Raw genomic sequence first — 20,882 nt, 5'->3', positions numbered from 1 at the left:
ACATTTGTTAAGGAAATTATTACACTAATAATACTCCTTGAACACAGGTGCACAAGAATAGGGCCGTAAGTATAATTGAGATCAAGCATTTCTCTGTGTCGGTACAATTCAGACATACGTCATCTTTACTTTGGTGATTTGAGGAAGTACAGAACAGATGATGTGGTGAAGTGTGCGCCCAAGTTTTGCTAGCAAAACCTACACCGGGCTGAGACATCCATGGGGGAGTGGCCAGAGTAGCTCAAATGAGGGAATCAACCCGGGGGGGGGGGGGCGCTGGCCTAGGGCCTATCAATTCTGTAGTAGTGCCTGCTGTGTAATGACTCTGATGGGCGGCAGCTTCATAAGGCACTCTTTCATGAGAAATTTAGAAGACCTGAACTGAGTTGGTCTTTGATAACACACTTGTGCTGCTGAGCACTTCGATCCCTGACTTCGATTCTGATTTTGCATACTAATCTCCAGGGTACTGAGCACGCTGGTTACCCCCTATCACTGAGTCAACGCCACATTTAACAGTCCAAGTGGAGAAAATAGACAAGTGTCAACTGAGACTCACCTTTGAGGCGCAAAAAAGCAACAGGACTTCGCCAGACACGACAACAGAAGAAGAAATGGACTACTAAAACCAGGGCACTACAGCCTTGGAAAGTGCCATGCTGGCATTGCAGCAGAGCCTGCAGTCCATGGATGGAAAATAGGTAATCTTAACATTGGGATGGAACATGTAACTGCCAAACTGGACAGGCAAATGATAAGATTGACAGAGGTGGAGCAACACATTACCACAAGTCATACAAGCAAAAAACAGATTTAGAAGCACGTTCCTGCCACAACAACTTGCCAATAACAGGCATCAATGAGCACTGGCAAAAAGGATTCCAATGGAGAAAGCAGAGTTACAGACATCTTCAACTCTGAACACCACTCCAAGTTGCTATTGGTAGAGCAGGCCCATCGGTCCTTGGCAGCAAGTTGGCCCCCGGGGCCACAACAAGGCTGGTCATCGTCAAACTACTAAATTATTGTGACTGCGATACAGTGCTTAGACTGGCACGGGAAAAAGACATTAACTATCTAAGAAATGCTGTGTCATTTTTCCTGGACTTCACAGCAATGCGCAAGCTACTTGTAAATAATTTTTACCAGTCAAAAAAAGCTGCAATAAGCAGACATCCCATACGCAATGCTCTAGCCCGCACGACTGCCCATAGACCATCAGGGCAAAATTATAATTTTTACGATGCCCATGTCAGTGATGGAATTCACCATCAAATTATCCCAATACAAGTGGGAACACCCTGCTGAGGAAGAGGACAACAGTAGTGTTTAAATGCACACACGCCGAACAGAGTTACTGATATACACTAATTACTTTTCCCATCTGTAGGTATACGAGGCGGAGCCAAATCTTGCACTAGACCACTGGAAGGCTTCGCTTGATGCACCATTAGCACTGAAAGATTGGGGACTTTGGTGTACACTGACAGGGATGCTCACATCGAACTCTAATTCATGAATAATCCTCATCAAATACTTGCAGCAAATGTACTATACCCCTGCTAGATTGTTCAGGTATGGGTTGCCGAGAAATCACAATTCATAAGATGTGGGACACCAGATGCAGACTTTATGCACCTTGTCTGGAAATGTACCCCAGTCAAGCAGTTTTGGGTACATGTGGTGTGAGACCTGTAATCTATGACGTTGAACTTAGTGGACTGCACCCCCGAGATATGCATGCTGGACCTTGTCACAAAGCTTCAAACTTCAGGACGCAGGTTTGTGGTGGTCGCACTATTATTAGCAAAACAACGAGTGACCATGCACTGGGGAAAGTTACTTCTTTGTTAAATATGCTGAAAAGCAATAAACATTTTTTTTTAAAAGCAAAATGTTTTCCCCATTCATTCATATTTTTCTCTCTCATTCAGAATATCTCTTAAAATAGCGGCTGCAACTGTTGTGATAAGGGAAAACTTTGGGGGTCCATTGACAGAGTAATGTAACAGATGAGGTTTTCATGAGGTGGGGATGAGATAATTCTAGTTATGAAAGCAATCACAACACATCTCTTAACATAAATATTTTACTTATTGTTGTAGTTTGGTCCTGTAGATCTAATCACTAGCCATTTCATACCTACAAAGATGTCACTATTCCTCAAAACCTTGAAACATCAAAGACTAGAAATTCCTATGGGTTATCAAAAACATCAATCAGGTTTGAGGGACACTTTTCACTTGTGGACAATTTTATAATGGATCCCTTAAGACTCCTAGGGGCTATCTGGCATGTATTAGTTGGTTATACTTGTCTGGATTAAACAAATTTGAATACCCCAGAACTGAGACACTCATTACCTGAATTAGTGACTGTATACATACATTTTCAACAATATGTGCTACAGGGACTTGCATATAAGTCCCTGCTATTGCACAGGAACCTGCTCCATTGCAGACAGTTAATCAACAGACTAATACAATGATTATGGGTAAACAGCCCACAAAGGTAGCAGATATCCCATTTTGGGCTGCTTGCAAAACTGATCAGTTGGAAGCAGGCTAACCTCACACTGCAACCCAAGATTAGCATAGAATATTGACTATGTGTGGTCCTCTTGGTATGATACCACCTGTAGAGGATTCTTCTACATGAAGAACAATATCTATGAGTATAAATTCTACAAAGCAAAGTACACTATCTTTAGCAGTGTGACCAGAGTTATTAAATCAAATACGTTATGAACATAGAGCCACTCAAATTTTAGTTTGGAGATGAAGTTGATTGGTAATTTTGAGACTCTTCTGGAGTTCTCGGGTACCATTCAAGAGACAGCTGTTCTCACATAAGATAGTAAACATGAACTACCTAAAGTATTTTTGGCAGTATATACCTCGGTAGGTTGAGAAACAAAGTACTTAATGCCTATAAAATGGCAACACACAAAATGAGTCTGAGAGTTAGGGTGAAACAAGCACCAGACAGCTAAACAAAAAACTAGGATGAGATTTCTTCCCTAGCAAGCATCTGGTAAAGGCGTATACAATGTCAATGTTACAGATGGATCTTTATTTGTTGCTGTGGTATATCTGCCCATTATGTTTCCATATTAGGATCTATGCCCCTATATCATCATTTATTTTGTGGATTACTATAATGATTATTATTTTTTAATAATTCATGGGCACTATGTTCCACACAACTTCTGTCAAACAAGGAGCTGCAACTTCATTTTTCACCACAGAGAGCTAAAAAATGTTAATTGAGTCAATATGACTGAATCTCCACTGTCTGATTGAGTTAGATGGGAGGTGGCCAGTGTCTCATTTTTGGAAATATACAAATGATTTAAATTCCTTATCAGTTTAGAACCTCTCAGACATTGTTATTCTAAGTCCTGTTACAAGTTCATGAGATACCAATGTTGTTAAAAACTGGTGAATGACTTGAGTTTGTAAGGTTCATTATTCAACAAAGATGTATATTTTGATCAAGACTATCCTCGGGAACTGTTCCATTTTCATCATTATGGGGATCACTACATTCATTGCTCAAACAGCCAAAGGGAAATATATAATAGTAGGAACATTATGGAACACTTAAACATCTTAGAAGTTGTAAAATAGGTATTCCCACATTAACATCAATGATAGATCAGATCTATCTGCATTTTACTATTTGAATTAACGGGAAAAATGTAAAACATATCCGTATATTTACCAAAGTTTATTGATTCACTTCTAGAACAGGGTTACACATATTAGAAGGATAGCATCAATGAGAAAAGTGTCATTTAGATCATGCATGCCTGCTAGAGAAATTATCTTTTAAAATACCACTTGCAAGGGCTTTTCTTTTCTTTTAGATTTGAAGACATCATCAATTGTGAAAATAATTTGAGATCTTTTGTTGAGTGGCAACAGAAAGAAAACATTACAGATAATGAGTTAAATGAAATGGTTCTGAATACTAATCATAGGGAAAGGCAGCAGAAAGTTTCAGGAAAGCTGACAAATGATGCAGGCAGCTTTTAAATCTTTGGACACCTGTTTTCAAAATGAGGGCCCAATTAAGGGGCCGATTAGGATGGCGGACAGACTTTGTCCATCCGCCATCCCATCGTAAAAAGGGACCGTCCACCACAGGACGCACCTGCCACAGTGGGGGGTGCATCCCGCATTTTTAACATTGCGGCGGGCGGTGCTGAAAGCACCATCCGCCGCAATGCTAAAAATGCATGTTGTGCATTTCAAAGCACAACATGACAGGCACCGCGCGGTACCTGCCATATTGTGCTTTGAAACGCAGGTGGGTACCATAGGTACCCCCCATGTGCACCCCCCACCCCCCTTTCACCCTGGGGGTCCACAAAGGGCCCCAAAGCAAAGACCGTATGCCTTTCCAGGCATAAGACCACCGGCATCGTAATATGGTTGGCGGTGTCTCGCAGACACCGCCAACATATGTAGGCCCTTTTTTCCGCCGGTCGCGAAATCGACCGGCGTAAAAGTGGCGGACGGTCTTGCCGTCCGTTGCGGACTCCCCCGCCATCCTAATGTGGCGGCGGGTCATTTATGTGAGGATGGCGGACGGATTGCCCCCGCCGGGCCAGCGGTGGCTACCGCCAGCCCAGCGGGGGCAATCCGTCTGCCATCCTAATCGGCCCCTTAGTTTGGCAGGTGGTAGTCCAACAGTCAGTCTTGAGGAGGACATTCCCTTTGCCACTGTGATTGACTATCAAATGCCAAATGTAGAGAACACTACTGACCCATTGGAGATCTTTATTCTTTTTGAGAGACCGTGAGCTCATGGCAGTTCCTTTACAAAACAATCATTTGGTAGATGGCCACCGATGGTTTGACAGGATCCACCAAACTTTTAGTGTTCTGAAAAAAGCCTCCTAAAATGCAAGTTTGGTTTCGAAAATCAAATAACTAATGACCACCAAACCCAGGGAGTTTTTTCCCCTGGGTGTTTGGCTTCTTGTTTTTTTCCTGTTCATGAGTGCAGACTTTTTTGGTTGAGATGGACAGAAAAGAAAAAGCTATCAGACCATCATCTCCGATAGGAAAGGAGTTCTGAAGCCTCACTCTGCCAGCTCCACTTCATCGGGCCGTCTGCGTAGGTTTAAAGATGGTGGAGCCAACACGTGCCCTTCTATCACTTATTCAGCTCTACATTTTTTACTCTAAGATTTAAATTCCTTACAGAATGGAGAAGCTCCAATGGGTTCACTGACACAATTAATTTGGGAATTACAAAAATGTAGCTCACATAAACTGCCTTGCCTTGGTCATTGATTAACAAAATGTCTCTCTTCTTTTCCATTTGCTGCAAGGCAAATGAGCAATGAAAAGGAGAGGCATCCTATAGCCTTCTCTCAATCAAACAGATAGTGAGTATGCCTTTTCTTGAAGCTGAGGATGTAGTGTAGTTCCTATATTCCCAATAGGCTCTGCGCATTGGAATAATATATCCTATATATTTGACGTAGGACTTAGGTCGACTAGGTCTCTATCGAAATATATTAGACTTAATTGTGAGTGCCGGCTAGCTCAGAGGTCACTAGAAACTTTCTTGAATAAACAAGAAGGGATTAGTTTCTGACAACCGCATAAACATGACAACTTTGTTTCCCCAAGATAAAACTGATCTTCATAGATGTGGAAACAATAGATAGATATTTTACTCAGTCAATCGTGCATGCTTCGTTTCATCAGAGGTGCAGAGAAATAGAGAGTCGGGCGTTTTCAATAAAAGGTTTATTGAACAGTCTTCTTTCTCAGACAATTAAAATGAACTGCTACAATCGTAATACTGGTTGCAAAGTATAATGCGTACAGTAAGAAGAGTATTATAAAATAATACTGTAAAAGCATTGTATGGTTCCTAGACCATAGATAAATACATACATAAATAACAAAGGCTAAAAAGTACTCAACTGGTGCTTCTAAAATACGCCTACCCCAATGTACCTAACCTAAGTCTTGTACAAGGGAAGAAGTAAGTGTGGTGTAGCATAGGTTAGTTTTCTTTGCCAAGAATCTAACCAAGATTTCTCTTAGGGTCTAATCAGCTCCGTACCTTTGTTTTAGAATGAAGGAGGTCTGGTATCTCTGTCTCAGGACTCGATTTCCCAACACCCCGCGAGGGAGCTTGGAAACACTGGAGCTGGATTCTCAGCGAGAGAAAGGACAGATTTTCTGTCAGTGCGTCAGCTGGATGGTCGGCTTCCTTCGGCACTTGCTGTAGCGAGCTGCGTCAGGCAAGTAGATAGTCGAGCTGCTCCGAACCACCGTGTCTTTGCTAGGGCAAGTGTAGGCATATTTATACCTTGAAGGTGCCTAGTTTGATGTAAAGTCGGACATAATAACGTCACCAAAGAGCCCCAAGGGAATGGTAGTTCTTTGAAGACGCCATGATTTCTAGGACAAATCAATATTCAAGTGACAGCTGAATCCCAGACTGCTGAATTTGAGTTTTCCAAGAAATCGTTGTGGTTTTTTGGAACTATTGTAAGTAGCCATGCCTGTATTTGGACTGGATGGGTTATGTCTAAATATGGGTATGATTTCTATGCCTATATAAGGGCAATGTGAATTATACCTATTGTGACCAGGGGCGGAGGGGGGTCCTCCCTCATCAACACACCCTCGATCTCTTGTCCCCTCTGTTTCCCCATTGCAGCGGCATGAGGACTGGAAAGGGGAGTCTCCATGCGCTTCGACAGCCCAACACGAAACCGAAGGGGACTGTTTCTTTAATTGGGCAGAGTTTGAGCCTGGACACGCCCCCTGGTCAGCAGGTTCGGCGGAAGGAAATACCGGCTTCCCCCGGTCACCAGGGTGTTCGACACCCGGAGAGGAAGAAGAAGCGTGGAGCAGAGGAGGAGGCGAACGGAGGAGAGAAGGCACGGAAGGCGCGCAGCATGAGACCGCCAGAGAAGCGACCGAGGAGGCGAGACCACCGACTGGAGAGCCGGGAGGCCAACGTCAAGGCGCTTCGCCCAGCCACGCTTCAAGGGAAGTGTGGCTCAGCCAGGTACATGATCGTATCGTGGGCTGGGCGGGGAGAAGAGGTCTTAAACCTCCTTAGAGCACCCGACGGCAAAACCCCTGCACTATTCCCCAATCCCCACCACGCACCACCGGCACGACGCAGGGTTCAGATGCACGTGTGTTCTCCTCACTCCCTTTCCCTATGCACGTTAGAAGAACCCGAGCACTGTACTAAAGCGGGCTTCTTCTTTTGTTTGTTTGCCGAGATCCAGCGGCCACGACGGACTCGAGAGTGACCACAACTCCCAGGAGTCTACGGGAGGGAGGAAGAACCGGCGTGGACCAACTAAAAGAGAGAAGTTCCCCGGCGCGTAGAGACACTGAGCCTCCCTTACCATACTGTCGTAATGTAACGCCAAGAAGGCGTTTGCTGAAATCAATAAAACCACGGTTACCCAGACTTACACCTCTCGTGGTCCCGTCCATCCCGCCACACCTATATAAGGGCATGAATCTGTAATTTTCGCTTGATTCGAAAATGCTTCACATCAAGGATGCACATCTCAGGTGGATTTTGCATAGATTAATGCCTTTACCCGTCATTTCTATAGCTGTCAAAAGTACACATCGCTTAGATGGTATGAATGCATACATGACACATTTTTACAACACACCTCGTGTCTCCCTTTTGAATTTTATTGATGGCCATTAGCAAATTTGTTTTCATTTGTAAATCTGGATGTTATAGTCCTTTAGGACATTCACTTTTTTGAAAAGGAATGGCTTTCTATGGTGCTTGTAATCCTTTGACTTCTGATCTTGCTTGCAAACTCCTGGTAAAACCAGTTTCCTTTATTCCCTCCTACCATACTAAACAATTGTATTTACTGAGTGTTCAAAAAGTTTTCAATAGTCATTTATGGCGGAAAATTGACATGATACATATGCGCACTGATAAATGTAATAAAAATAACCTAACTCACAAAGACGTGCCATCAACCTTTATGGCAGAAACATTTGCTCAGCAAACAGCCCATTCTTTGTCTATAATTCAACAACTTTTTAAACTCAGATTCTGAATCATTTTGGTGATTTGTTGCAAGCTTTGACATTATCATCATTGGACAGGTTTTTATAAAACTCATACATCTGGCTTACGGACGAGATTTAGATTCTTAATACTTCATGATTTCAGGATAGCTGAAGCCCAGAAACCCAATTTTTAGCTGGTAACGAGAATGACTAGAGGCATTGGGTTGCTCAAACTCAACTTTAAATGAGTAAGAAGTGATTGGAATCGGACCTTGAGGGCACAGAGGGATCAAAGCCCTTTGCAGCAGCCTCACCCATTCCCTGAGATGGCCCCAGGCATTTGATGTTCAAGCAACCAGGAGATGAGCATAATGCCAGGAGCAACACAGTGCTATCAAAATGTTTATGACCAATGCCCTGTAACACACTGATTCTCACAGATAGCTGCCTTCTTTACTGATACTCGGCCAATCGTCAAATTTTGCATTTTTCGCCTACCTGCTAGTGCTGGAGAAATGGGAGAAAGGTAGCTCCCCCTTAGAGTAAATCTAAAAAGTTCCATAAAAGTTTCTGGGTGCTTGGACCGGAAGCACCACCCCATGACATTGGGAGTTGAAGAAGCTCCCATAGTAGCTGAAACGTGAAGCCCTTTTACCAGTCCAAAGAGGTGGGTGAGCAAACATCCGGGCAGGACCAGGTGAGTCTTCAAAACCCTGCCTGGCCACACAAAACTGAGCAGCCAGGTACCTAGCAACAAGGCAGGTTTATTGGCCCCACCTGCACATTGGTCATATGAACAGCGGGCAGGAGCCAGGGCTTGACCCCTGTTTATCGAGAGTCCCCTGCCTAGGCCATGGCTGGGCCTCTATCTCTCAGGGAAGAGCCAGTGGAGAAGAGACAGGTAGCACTGCCCAACCTCATCCACTCCGATTAGACTACTAGGGGCAATTTTTATGTCAGAGACTTCCAGGTGGAGTGGAAGCATTTTGCTTCAAACAGATGTGGCTGTCAAAGCAGTCCATCTCTAAATAGACCAAGTATGCTTAATTAATCAGAGTACACGGCTGGTTAGACCATCCCAGAGTAGGCCACCCTGCCTGTGAAGTCCGTTTTGTGCCCTTGCCTGCTATGTTGCAGTTGGCAGGCTTGCAGAAGTGCCCCTTGAGCAACAGATGATGCAGGCTTCTGGGGGCTGGACATGGGCTGGCTGGGACCCTTGCACCATTAGAAGAGAAAAATCCAATGAAAACAGGTCCTGAGGACTGTCTTCCTTCCAATTCTGAGGATGGTAACTAGCCTATCTTGTAATCAGTGTACATTGGATGAAACCGACAGGCGTTTGAGTGAATATATCTGAACTCCTGGAGCCCTGGTCGGGCTACAAACTTCAAAAGAGTCCTCCTCTGCACTATCAGTGTAACCTGGCTATCTGAGCAGCCCATCCATCCCTATAGCACATGGGACTAGATGAATGGACTTGAAAAGTGGCCATCTGGTTGCACTGATGGGAGATACTGTTTAGCCTTGTTTAATGGACTAGCCCTGCGGAAAACTGCTGGTCAGTTTCCATATTTTGGGCTGTGGCTATAGCCCTGCCTAGTCATGGGGCCCCCTACAGCATTGGCTGGGGCCTGGTTGGATCTTTTGACCCCAGAAAAGCTGGGGAACCCTCCCTGGGCCTTTAGAACCCTATCTTTGTGATCCAACATTCCGGTAAATGGAGCCCATGCCTTGGGACGTACCCTGGACCTGTTGACCATTTAACTGGCACCCAACAGATCTTTTCACACCAGCTCAACCGATGCATTCATAACTCCCTCCTGAGAACTTTGTGACACAACAGGCTGGTGAATGAAGGCCAAGGATAATGCACCCCAGGCCTGCTGGAGCTCTGTCACAGATTTTAATCCGTCTAAAGCAGGGCAACTCCCCATGGACATTTGGAATCTTGTCTTGGGCCCTTAGTCACACCACATGCCAGCAAATGGGTCACATGCTCAGCGAAAACAAACCCCAGGCTATTGAAGCTGTGACCGGGACCTCTGAGAGCTATCCACCCTGCTGGGAAGTCCTCCCCATGCCTTCAGGACCTTGTTCTACAAAAAGCAGAGTGGGGTCCTGTGCCAGGATAAATTCTCTCTGGGACTTGCAGGAGCATCCGGGTATTTCCCTGGTCATGAACTACCAGGTGTGATTTTTGAAAACTAGTCTGGATGCACTTAGCCGGTAGCATCTGCTGGATCACCAATGGCCGTAACACCCCGAGGTGACACAGAGAATCTTCCAGCAATGGTAAGAACCCTGGCTAGCTCTTTTCACCACCATTCAATGCGCAATGTCAAAATCTTTCTGCGCTGTAGTTTCCAAGAATCTCTCTTGGAGACGCATTCTGGGTAGAGTGGCGCATATGACTCCTGTGCACCTTTCTGCCGCTTCCTCTTTTGCACAGAGTTCTGAAGATCAGAGACGAGTGGGACTGAGTCATCCTCTTTGCTCCAGATGGTGCAAGAAGAGTAGTACCTGGAACATCAGGGCATCAGCATCTGTCTTTCGATTAGACCACTGCTTTGGGAAGACCTGTTGCAGCAGCAGAGCGGGGTCCTGTTCCAAAGTGGTATAATTTGCACCTTCATGTGTGAAGATTGTGTGGCAGCAGTTGACTGCATTTGATTTTCCTACTGAAGTTTTGGATATCATCCTGGCTGCCAGGCTTCCTTCTTCAAAGTCTGTCTACACGGGGGCTGAGACAAGTTAGCCTGGTGTCATCCGCAATACTGACCCATTACAGGCCAAACTGTTGGATGTCCTACTGTTTGTTTTATCTATTGACTAACAAGGACTTGCATTGGGCCCCGTTAAATGTTGTTTATTACATTTTTGTCCTTTTTACATTTACGGGACCACCCATCCTTGTTAAAAATCACTCATTGTGATGAGGTTTCCAGAAGGTTTGACTCATCTGCTTCATCCAAAACCCTTTGTGAGGCTACAGTGGGATAGTAATTTAGTTCCAACTTCCCTCATGTGCATGCAGTTTGAACCAATGCATAAATTCTGTACGCCTCCTGACGCTGAAGAGACTGTTCCAGGTCGCTGTAACTTCAGCTTGCTACATGAGTGAACTCCAAGCTCTCTTGGTGCAGCCACCTTGCACCTTTTTCCCCTCATATGAAGTGATGTTGAAGAGCAGGGTGGATTTTTTTCTAGATTTTGTGACTGCTTTTCAAATAGCTTAATCCACCACTCTCCCAACATTGTTTGTTCTGCTTCACCCCTTGAAAGAGGGGGAGAACCCCAATTTGCTGGATCCTAAAAAAGTTTTAGGTTTCTTTATCAACCAAGACCATTAGGTGGATAATCAGATGTTTGTGAGGTTTTGTAGGGCACGGAAAGGAAAGGCAGTGCAGAAAAGGACTCTGTCACGGCTGATAGTCCTCTGCATTAAGTTCTGCTAAGCACTGGCTAACAAGAAGTCTTTGGCGAGATTGCAGGCCCATTCCTTCAAGGCCAACGTTCCTACCACTCTTCTGTCACACAGAGTTCCTTGCCGTGACAGTAGTCAGGCTGCAAGTTGGACATCTGTATACACCTTCGAGAAGCACTACTGCCTTGACAGTCAGGTCCGAATGGATGGATATTTCACCTGTTCGGACCTGCAGAACATATTGGTGTGAGTCATTTCACAGGCTTGCTACCTTGAAGCGGTTCTGCATTGGTATCTATTCTAAAGGTGAGGAATCTGTGGTTAGAGGTATTCCAGAAGAACAAGTTACTTACCTTCAGGAACGCTCTTTATGGTGGATTTTCTACCCAAGTGCAGATTTCTCATTGCCCTTCTTCCTCCCTGTTCTGGTAAATGATCCTTTTTCTATCTAAAGAGGTCTGAATTTAGAGATTTGCACTCTGATACCTCTGATGATTGTTGGGCTCCATGTCAGAAGACACAGACAAAGAGAAGAAAAAAACTGACGTCAACAATTGGGTGGGGCTTATATGCAGGTCCATCATGCTTTCCAGGACAAAGTGAAGTGATTGTAGAGCCAAACTGCACCATTTAGCTGTATGCAGTAGCAATGCTGTTGAAATCTTCAAGATTCGGTCTGGTGCCTGGGGATATTCTGAAGATGTGGAATCTGCAGTTTGATAGTGTATCCACCTGAAAGAGAGTGACTGTAATAACGCAAACCTGTTAAATGTTAAATGTTGTATACTTGTAAAGCGCACAGCTGCCCCAGCAAAGGGGCGTCCCGGCGCTGTATACCGCTGGGGAACCCGTCCTGGCTTTCCCTGTGGGATGTTCCCTACTGGGTATCCCCAAAGTGGAGCCAGGCATCCCCTGCGTTGATGGGGCCGTTGTGGAGATTAGGCAAGCTAATGCCCAGAGTTGCCGAGTGGGACCCCTGGTTAGAGTAGGCACCGAGGCGAGAATTGTCGAGTCCGCTGACCCTGGTCCACGACGTTCTTCTACATAATTAAAGAGATTAGCCATAACACAACATGAGTAGAATATGGAATGAGCTTTTCTTTCTTTTGACACAGAAGCCTAGAATGTCAAGTTTTATTTAAATGCAGACCTGTGATGACTCTGCTTTAGTTTTTGTTCTTCAGGCCATGACTGAGCCATGGCTGGAATCGTGCTCTTTTCACCCTCTCTATTTGTTGGCTTGTCCATTTTTAGTGATGTGTGAGCTCAAACATAAGATGGGCTATACACTGAAATAGATGCGATAAACATGAGACTTTTTTTTTGTTTGCAGAAGTGTTTATATAGAACTATGTTATCTTGATGAAAGCTTCTATTGAAACCTGTCCCAACCACCTTGACTTAGTCACTTTGACAAAAAACGACAATTCAACAAAAAGACTGGCCTCAAATTGTATGTCTGGAGCAACAATAAAAAAATGAAGAAATGTAAAATATTCCACAGTGCCTAAAATGACAAGAATCGAAATGTAAATGAATGAGAAATAATATAAAGGGTTATAAGGAAAACTAAAGTAAATAGGGTGAGGGTAGTCTTTTGTGTTACAGTATAAACAGAGGTGCAGGAAAGGGAAAGAAGAGGCTGAACAGAGGAGAACAAGGAAGAGAAAGTTGTAAAAGGAACATTGAAAGGCGGAGCACAGGGATGTACATCGAGGGACTAGTGGAGGATCCAAATGTTATGTTTTGCTCTGTTTAGTGTATTTGTATAGGCCATACATACCATTTACTTAGTACCAAAGTGATTTTGAAATCTGGGTGCCCTTTACAGTTCAGAGGTTCAGGTGTACAAGTGCCAATCACTTAATCTCCCCGTGCCTAAAATGAATGTGTGTCCTCATGTAACGTAACTGGTGCTATGTAAAGCGCTCTGATACCCGATTCGGTTCGGGTCTAGTTCGCGCTATATAAAACTCTGCAAAAAAAAAGGAAACCACACACAGCAGGAGTGTGGGAACGATACCTCTTCCTCTGGGATCACAGCACACCGGACACTGTTTTTTCTCTTCTACTGGTTGCGTTTTCCTTCACCCTCCCCCTCCTCTTTCCCTCTCTCATTCTTGGTCTACCTCCCCAGCTCCTTTCCTATCTCCCCTGAATCTCTCCCCCTTGCCTGATTTGTTTTCCTTACATCTATGTTTTTAATGCGTGTAACTTCGCTCCAGTAACTCATGTAACTTGTAACTATGCTCTGAAACAATGTTCGTCATCATGTAAAGCGCTCTGATACCTCCGGGTCTAGCCAGCACTATATAAAACTTTTCATATAAATACATAAAATAAACAAATAAATGTTGTGATACCAAAAACCAGTGAGTGGAGCCCAGGCACAGTGACATGCACCTAAGGCTTGCTAGAGCTTGTATTGGAACATTTTGTATCTTTTCACCCTGACAGAGTGGGTGAAACCTCCCTGATCCTATGGAAACCTATTATGGGCACTATGTGACATAATGGGCTGATGAACGTAGCTTAGCAATGCCTCAACGACCAAGAACTGGGCCTGGTGGAGCACTGACAGCATCCTGTCAGAGCTGTCAATCCTGCCTGAATCTTCAAACCATAGCCAGGCTACACAGGGATGGGCAGCCAGGTACCTGGCAACAAGGCAGATTGATTGGTCCTACCTGCCCATTAGAGATACAACACCCACCACGACCAGCAGGAGCCAGGAATTGCTTGGAACAACAGACGTGACTGTACAAGCATTCCTTTTCTAACAGACCATGTATGCCAATTTAATCAGAGTGGTTCGACCATCCAGGAGTAGGTCGTCCTGCCTGGTAGTCAGCTTGGAGCATAAAGTCAACCTGGTTATACCGATTTGACTGAGACAAGCATTTGGTTAGTGTGGCATTCCCTCTATGGGTGAGCGTAGAATAAACCTTTAGCTGGCAAAACCCTTCCTTTTTAATACATATAAAGGTACCCCTAGAGAAGGCCCTTAATAGTCCAGAGGGCTGGGTGCAGTGTGTTTAAAAAGTAGGACTTGTGCTTTTAAGTCTTACATTTCCTGTTAATAAAAAACATTAGAATTCGTTCTTCACTACTGTAAGGACTACCTCTCCCATAGGATAACATTGGAGTTACCTTATTATATTTAATAAGATGTAACTTCCAATTGGGAGCAGGTATACAGTTGGAGTTTGGTGTCTAAATATTTGTACTTAAAAGCCATCTTCAAAGGTAAAGTCAGATTTTAGTCACATTCTGAAAATGCAACTTTGAGAAAGTATGCATTTTTTTGTCATAGCTATTCGATTCTTGCAGCCTGTTTCCTGGGTCACATGCCTCGGTGTAGCTGGCAATTGGTCTTTGTGTATGCTCCCAGATAGTTAGACAAAAGAAAGATGGTGTTGGTAGAATAGGCCACTTTGAGTTAACGAGGAGGAGGAGTTGTCGCCTACCACACTTGCACATCACAAAGGTTCTGCATGAGCACTCTCACAAAGGGTTTGACACTGGTCTTTTGCGTCCCCAGGCAAGCTGGGACCAGGACTGAGAGGAAGGGGATGCCTGACACCTCATGGGGGTGGAAACCTCTAGAAGCTTCCTCTACTTCAAAATGGGTACCAGGTATACATATTGAACCTCAGACTCCAGCTCTTCAGTACACATCTATCCATATGGACTCTGCCAGGAAGAAGGACTGATGTGCTGTGAGAGGACTGCCACTTCTGGACTGCTGCCCTGCTGCCCTCTTGCCTGGGTGAGAAGGAATGGACCTGCATCTCTGAACACAGGACTCTGCATCTCTACGCAAGGACATTGCCTCGCCCAATGCATCTCATCGGAACCACTGCTGCGTGATGCATCTCCACACAAGGATTTTGTGTCATACTTTGCATGTCACTGGAACCGCTAGTGCGCGGCACATCTCCTCACCCCAAGATCTCGCATCACCTGTGTTGCGTGACACATCCTTAACGAGGAACTCTCTATCTCTTTGCAACCAGGATTTAAGGTACTTTGTTCAGCTGTTCAGGAATAAGGAAGGTGCACTCAATGCGGTCAATCAATCTGGCCAATTTGTCCAAAAATACTTCTTTTATTAAGTTAATCATAAAACTGGCACACAGACAACATGTTTCGTTCCCAGTTGCCAGAGGGAACTTCGTCAGGGCTCAGAAATGTCCGGCTAAGGAATCAGTATATGGTATGTAGTGGAAAAGTATAAAGTTCCAAAACGCGATCAACCTCAAATCAGAAGTGAGCATATGTTGTAGGAGCTCCATTCGAGAGAGCACATGGTTCAAATTTTCAAGTAGATTTAAAAAGCACACGAGTCCATGGATGGCTCCTTCTTCAAAGAGCTTTATAATAAATGGTTCCTGGTGTGAGGCATTTACGGAGCAAAGATTGCGCGTCAGGGCATAATAACCGGCAGAGCGTTTTGGAACTTTATACTTTTCCACCACTTACCATATACTGATTCCTTAGCCGGGCATTTCTGACCCCTGATGAAGTTCCCTCTGGCTGTGTGACACTTTTATAATTAACTTAATAAAATAAGTATTTTGGGACACAATTGGCCTGATTGATTGACTTCGCATCGAGTGCACCCTCCTTATTCCTGAACATTTTGTCATTATCTGTATCTCCGGATGGCGGGTGCGAGAAGCGATTGCACCATCTCTAAATAGACTGTACATATGGATTTGATGTACTTAACCCTGGTCAGCCGTTTGTTCTTTTGCTGCTTACTTTGTTCAGCTAGCCTGGGTGGGACAGGGTAGTCGTTCACGCTCCATCACGGTCGGCCTGAACTTGTGATTTTGTACTGGTCTGGTGCAACCAGATAACCACAGTTGGCGCTTTGTGCTTTTTAGTGCTATTTTCACTTAAATGTTTAAATTAAAATGACATATCTTCGGTTCTACTGATTAGATTTTTGTCATTTTGGAATGTATTTAATAAAATATACTCTATTTGTCTAAATTGGTGTGGGATTTCTCTTGTGTTGGGTTTGAACTTTGTCACTAGGAAGTCACTTCAAACAGTAATAATCAGCGTGAGGGAGACTCCACCTGTGACACTGCCTGCATCACTAGAATGCCTGTAGTGCAACAGACATGGCAAAATTATCAAAAATGCACTGTGGTTTATTTATTATGGGTACTGTATCGATCCCCCTGTTTCTGACCCTTGTCTGGTTAATAATTAACTAGCAGCCATTCAACTGCACAGAAATCCGTTATCTGATTAGCCACACAACGGCACAGAAGCCCGTTATCTGATTAGGTCATAGCGCATGCCATCTCATTAGGCAAGCACTATGCCTCCAGCCCCCTAATAGGCATACGGTGTTCTCAAAACAAATCAAACCTACCACGATCTGGGAAATCCCCACAGCCATTGTTTTGATTTAGCCGAGAACTTCAGTAAAGAATGTGCGAACGATCAAGTTCGTATGACATCCTTATTGACGTAATTATGTCCATCCTTACGTCAATCCTGGCACCTTTCAGGTATAAATAATACCGACATTGCCTTAAGCAAACACACAAGGTGGTGACAAGATTGGAGCAGCGAGCCGAGGAGCCCAGCAGACAGCAAAGCCCACAGACGCTGCCCCTCCTTTCTGACACGCTGAGAGAGAGAGAGACGCTGCCTTTTCTCCTGCCGAGAAATCCAGCTCCGGCGCTTCCAAGCAGCCCTCGCAGGCAGCTGGAATATCAAGACCTGAGATAGAGATACCAGCCCTCCAGCCTTCTAAACTCCCAGGTACTGAACTGAATCATCCTTTGTAGAGAATTCTTGAAGCAGACCCTTGGCAAAACAAACTTAACTTAAACTGCTACTTATCTACTCCCGCCACGTATTAGGCTTAGGTCAGGTACATTGGGGTAGGCGTAGTTAGAAGCACCAGTTGAGTACGATTAGTCAATGTATATATGTATGTATCTATTTTATCCATTTTAAGTATCATATGGCTAAGAAACCATATCAATGCTTTTACAGTATTATTTTATAATTCTGTTATTACTGTATGCACTTTACTTAACAATAAGTATTGCAATAATAGCGATTCATTTCTCTTGTATGAGAAAAGAGACTGATCAATAAATAACATCTTTTTATTGAACACGCCCGTCTCTTCCTTTTCTCTACAATCTGGTGAAACTAAGAATGCACTGAACTGACTGAGTAAAATAAGTTGTCTATTGTTTTCACACGACTCTAGAGATACACTCTTGATTAGGGGAGAGCAAAGTTGTCATGTTCTATGGTAGTCAGAAACTAAATCCCTTCTTGTCTATCCAGGGAAGATAAACTCCTCCTTGTCTATTTGAGAAAGTTTCTAGTGAACTCTGAGCTAGCTGGCACACACATAACTTTAAGTCTAATATCGACAGTAGAAGACCTAGTTAACCTCTGTCCTACGTCTATACTATTGAAGATATTATTCCAATGCGCAGAGCTTATTGGGATGATAGGAACTACACTACATGGCGCCCAACGTGTTTGGATGGGCGATAAATCTAACGTAAGACATTAGAGTAACTCAGTCGTGCTTTTTCACACAGACCCCTTTTCCCCATAATACTCCAAAGACGTCTGGAGTGGGTGAAAGGTTAAATCCGCCAAACTTAGTAGGAGGAGACTTCTATGTATGGTTCTTGGTTTATTCAACGTTGAAGGATACACTGTTCCAAACTATTGTGCATCTAATCTTTGTTTCCATAGAAACCTGATCTGCAAATAAATAAAATAACCTTCTTGACATTAGAATGTCTCTAGAAGAAGAAGAAAGGGAGACAGTTAGAATAGCAACTGAACTCCTAGCAGCTGACAATACTCTGCTACAGCAAGACCCGGATGCAATACTCATCCCGGTCAACATAAGAAAATCTATAACTTTAAAACTTATAGAAAATGGGCTGACACCGAGAGGTGGTACAGTCATATTCGTAATAGAGGCACATGAATATCGGCAGACAGAGGTATTCTATTCATGGATAAACTTTCCAGCAGCAAACGCTGTAACAAAGGACTTCCACTATTACAAAATAGAGGAACCTCCAAATGAGTACACTCCTTTCGAGGAGGTGGAAATACCACTCAAATACCAATAGCACCTGCTCTGGTTTAATGGCGCCCTAAAACATAATAATCACATCACCAGGCTCGGTCCACTAGGTAGACCAGGAGCAACGTGGCCGGTCCTAGCCGGATACACACCACATCCAGACATTGAAGAAATGTCTGCACCAGAACTTTTAGCACGCTAAAACAATTAATTAAAATACATAGACAATTAATCCAATATGTAATGCGGACTTCAACAGTCCAACCAGCTATTAAAATTCCACAGCTGATCCCTCACCAGGGGAACACAAATAAAATTACACCACAGAACATACAGTCCTGTCTGGGTAAAGTACCCACAAAATGGGAACAAATTCCATTCTGGTTAGCACAAAAAATCACTCAAATAGAGGCGGTATTTCCAGATACCACCCCGGTTGAGAAACACAGGATTCTGACTATCTGTCTTCCAATGGGAATCGCACCACATGTGGAAGACTGTGACACTTCGGGTACAGTCTTTACTTCCATTTACACAAAAACACATGGTGTTCCATCCATGTCAGTAATACCAGATGTGCTAAAACAAATTCAAGATGAATACGGTCCAGAACCTGCTTTAACTCTTGGTATGAAATTACTAAAAGACTTCAAGCAGGTCTCGGCAATATTATTAGCCAATATAAAGGGAGAAGCAGCAAATGTGGCAATCCGCCAGAGGTTAAAAGAGACAGATATAGCAGACCAACCATTTGAAATTGCCAGAATCATAGAAAAATCCTATGAAGAACTAGGAAGAGATAGTTTGGGTGGAAAACCGGTGAAACACCAACTTATTGAAAAACCTGAAAAAGTATTTATTAAAAATAATCTAAACACTCAAAAAAAGAGCTGGGATGGAAATAAACAATCCACTCCTAAAGAAAAAAGATTCCAGTCCAGAGGAAGGTCTCCTCGGCGGAGAGAAAGATCTCCGGACCAAGGACACAAGTCTCCCCAAAGGGAGCCCTCTGAGAAAAAATACAACCTTAGAAATAGGGATAATCTGAAGAAACCTGATAGATATCAAGATATTGATACACGTCCCTCTCAATCTTTTCAGACTTCCTCGCTGAAATCGGAAAGAAGAGGACGGTCAGAACACAGGGAAGAGCACGTCAAGTCCAAAGACAAGGAACCTGCTCATCAAAATAAAAAAATACAGTTTCCAAAAAAGAAGGTAGCCAGTATTAAAGTAGTCAACCATGCCGAGAATACTGAGGACACAGCTGAAAAACAGAGAATGGGCTCAGACAATGCTAGACAGCGCAGCAGAAGTGAGCATAGCTCGCAAGATCCTTATGAATCATCTGGAGACAGTGGACACAAATTAATACATTCAGGTGGAAACTGCAGATACCAGAGTTAGCAAACCTCATAAAATATATGAAATAACATAGCGTATAGAGGGGGATAAGACTAGGAAAATAAGGGGTCTCTTTTGGGATAATCTCTCCAAGGGCTATGACATCCTTCAAGCTGAAAGAGACTGGCCACCAGAGTTTGTCAGGGAGTGCCCTCATGGCGAAGAAATAATTATGCCTGCCTTCTCAAATCATATTCCAATTCATAAAAAATATACACTTGCAAGAAAGTGGGCAGTAGCCCAAGCTCCTGCATTATATAAAAACCATGTGGGATGGGATGAGGACTCTCCTCCTCACAAAATCCAGTTAAAATCACAACCTACTGCTCAGAGGCAGTATCCAATTAAGCAAGAAGCTAAAAAACGGGTAAAAGAGATCCTAGATCAACTTGAATACCAGGGGGTGATTGAAACCTGCACCTCACAAATGTATAATCCTTTGTTTCCTGTCTCCAAACCAGACAATTCAAATCGTCTTGTTTTGGACTACAGACACCTTAACTCATGTTGCAAAACTTTTGCAGTACAAAACTCACATAGTGCTGCACTAATGAACAACATAGTGCGCAAAAAATACAAAACAACATTAGACATCTCTAATGGATTCTTCTGTCAAAACATAGCACCAGAGAGCAGATATTTGACCGCGTTCTCAATAAATGGCGCGCAAAATAAATTCTGTCGTTTGCCCCAGGGGTTTAAGAACAGCCCAGGATTATTCTCAGCAAGAGTAACAGATTTACTACAAATATATGATGATGAGGCATTATCTTATGTCGATGACATCTATCTAACAGATGATGACTTGGATACTCACTTGAAGAGAGTGAACACCATAATACTTGGGTTCGCAGCAGAGGGTTACAAATTCAACTTTAAAAAGTCAAGAATTGCCCATCTAACAGTCCTGTTTTTAGGATATGAACTATCA

The 20,882-nt window shown here is 43.6% G+C and overlaps 1 protein-coding gene across 5 annotated transcripts in view; it reads right to left on the bottom strand.

Annotated features, from left to right (window-relative positions):
* SFMBT2 (Scm like with four mbt domains 2) overlaps positions 1 to 20,882 on the bottom strand; it is a 1,092,424-nt gene that overhangs the window by 121,640 nt on the left and 949,902 nt on the right. The window lies entirely within an intron of this gene.

This window comes from Lissotriton helveticus, chromosome 1_1 (assembly GCF_964261635.1).
Source record: "Lissotriton helveticus chromosome 1_1, aLisHel1.1, whole genome shotgun sequence".
Classification (NCBI taxonomy): Eukaryota; Metazoa; Chordata; class Amphibia; order Caudata; family Salamandridae; genus Lissotriton; species Lissotriton helveticus.
Note: the sequence above shows the minus strand (reverse complement) of the source record. Positions and strands in the feature narration are given on the sequence as shown.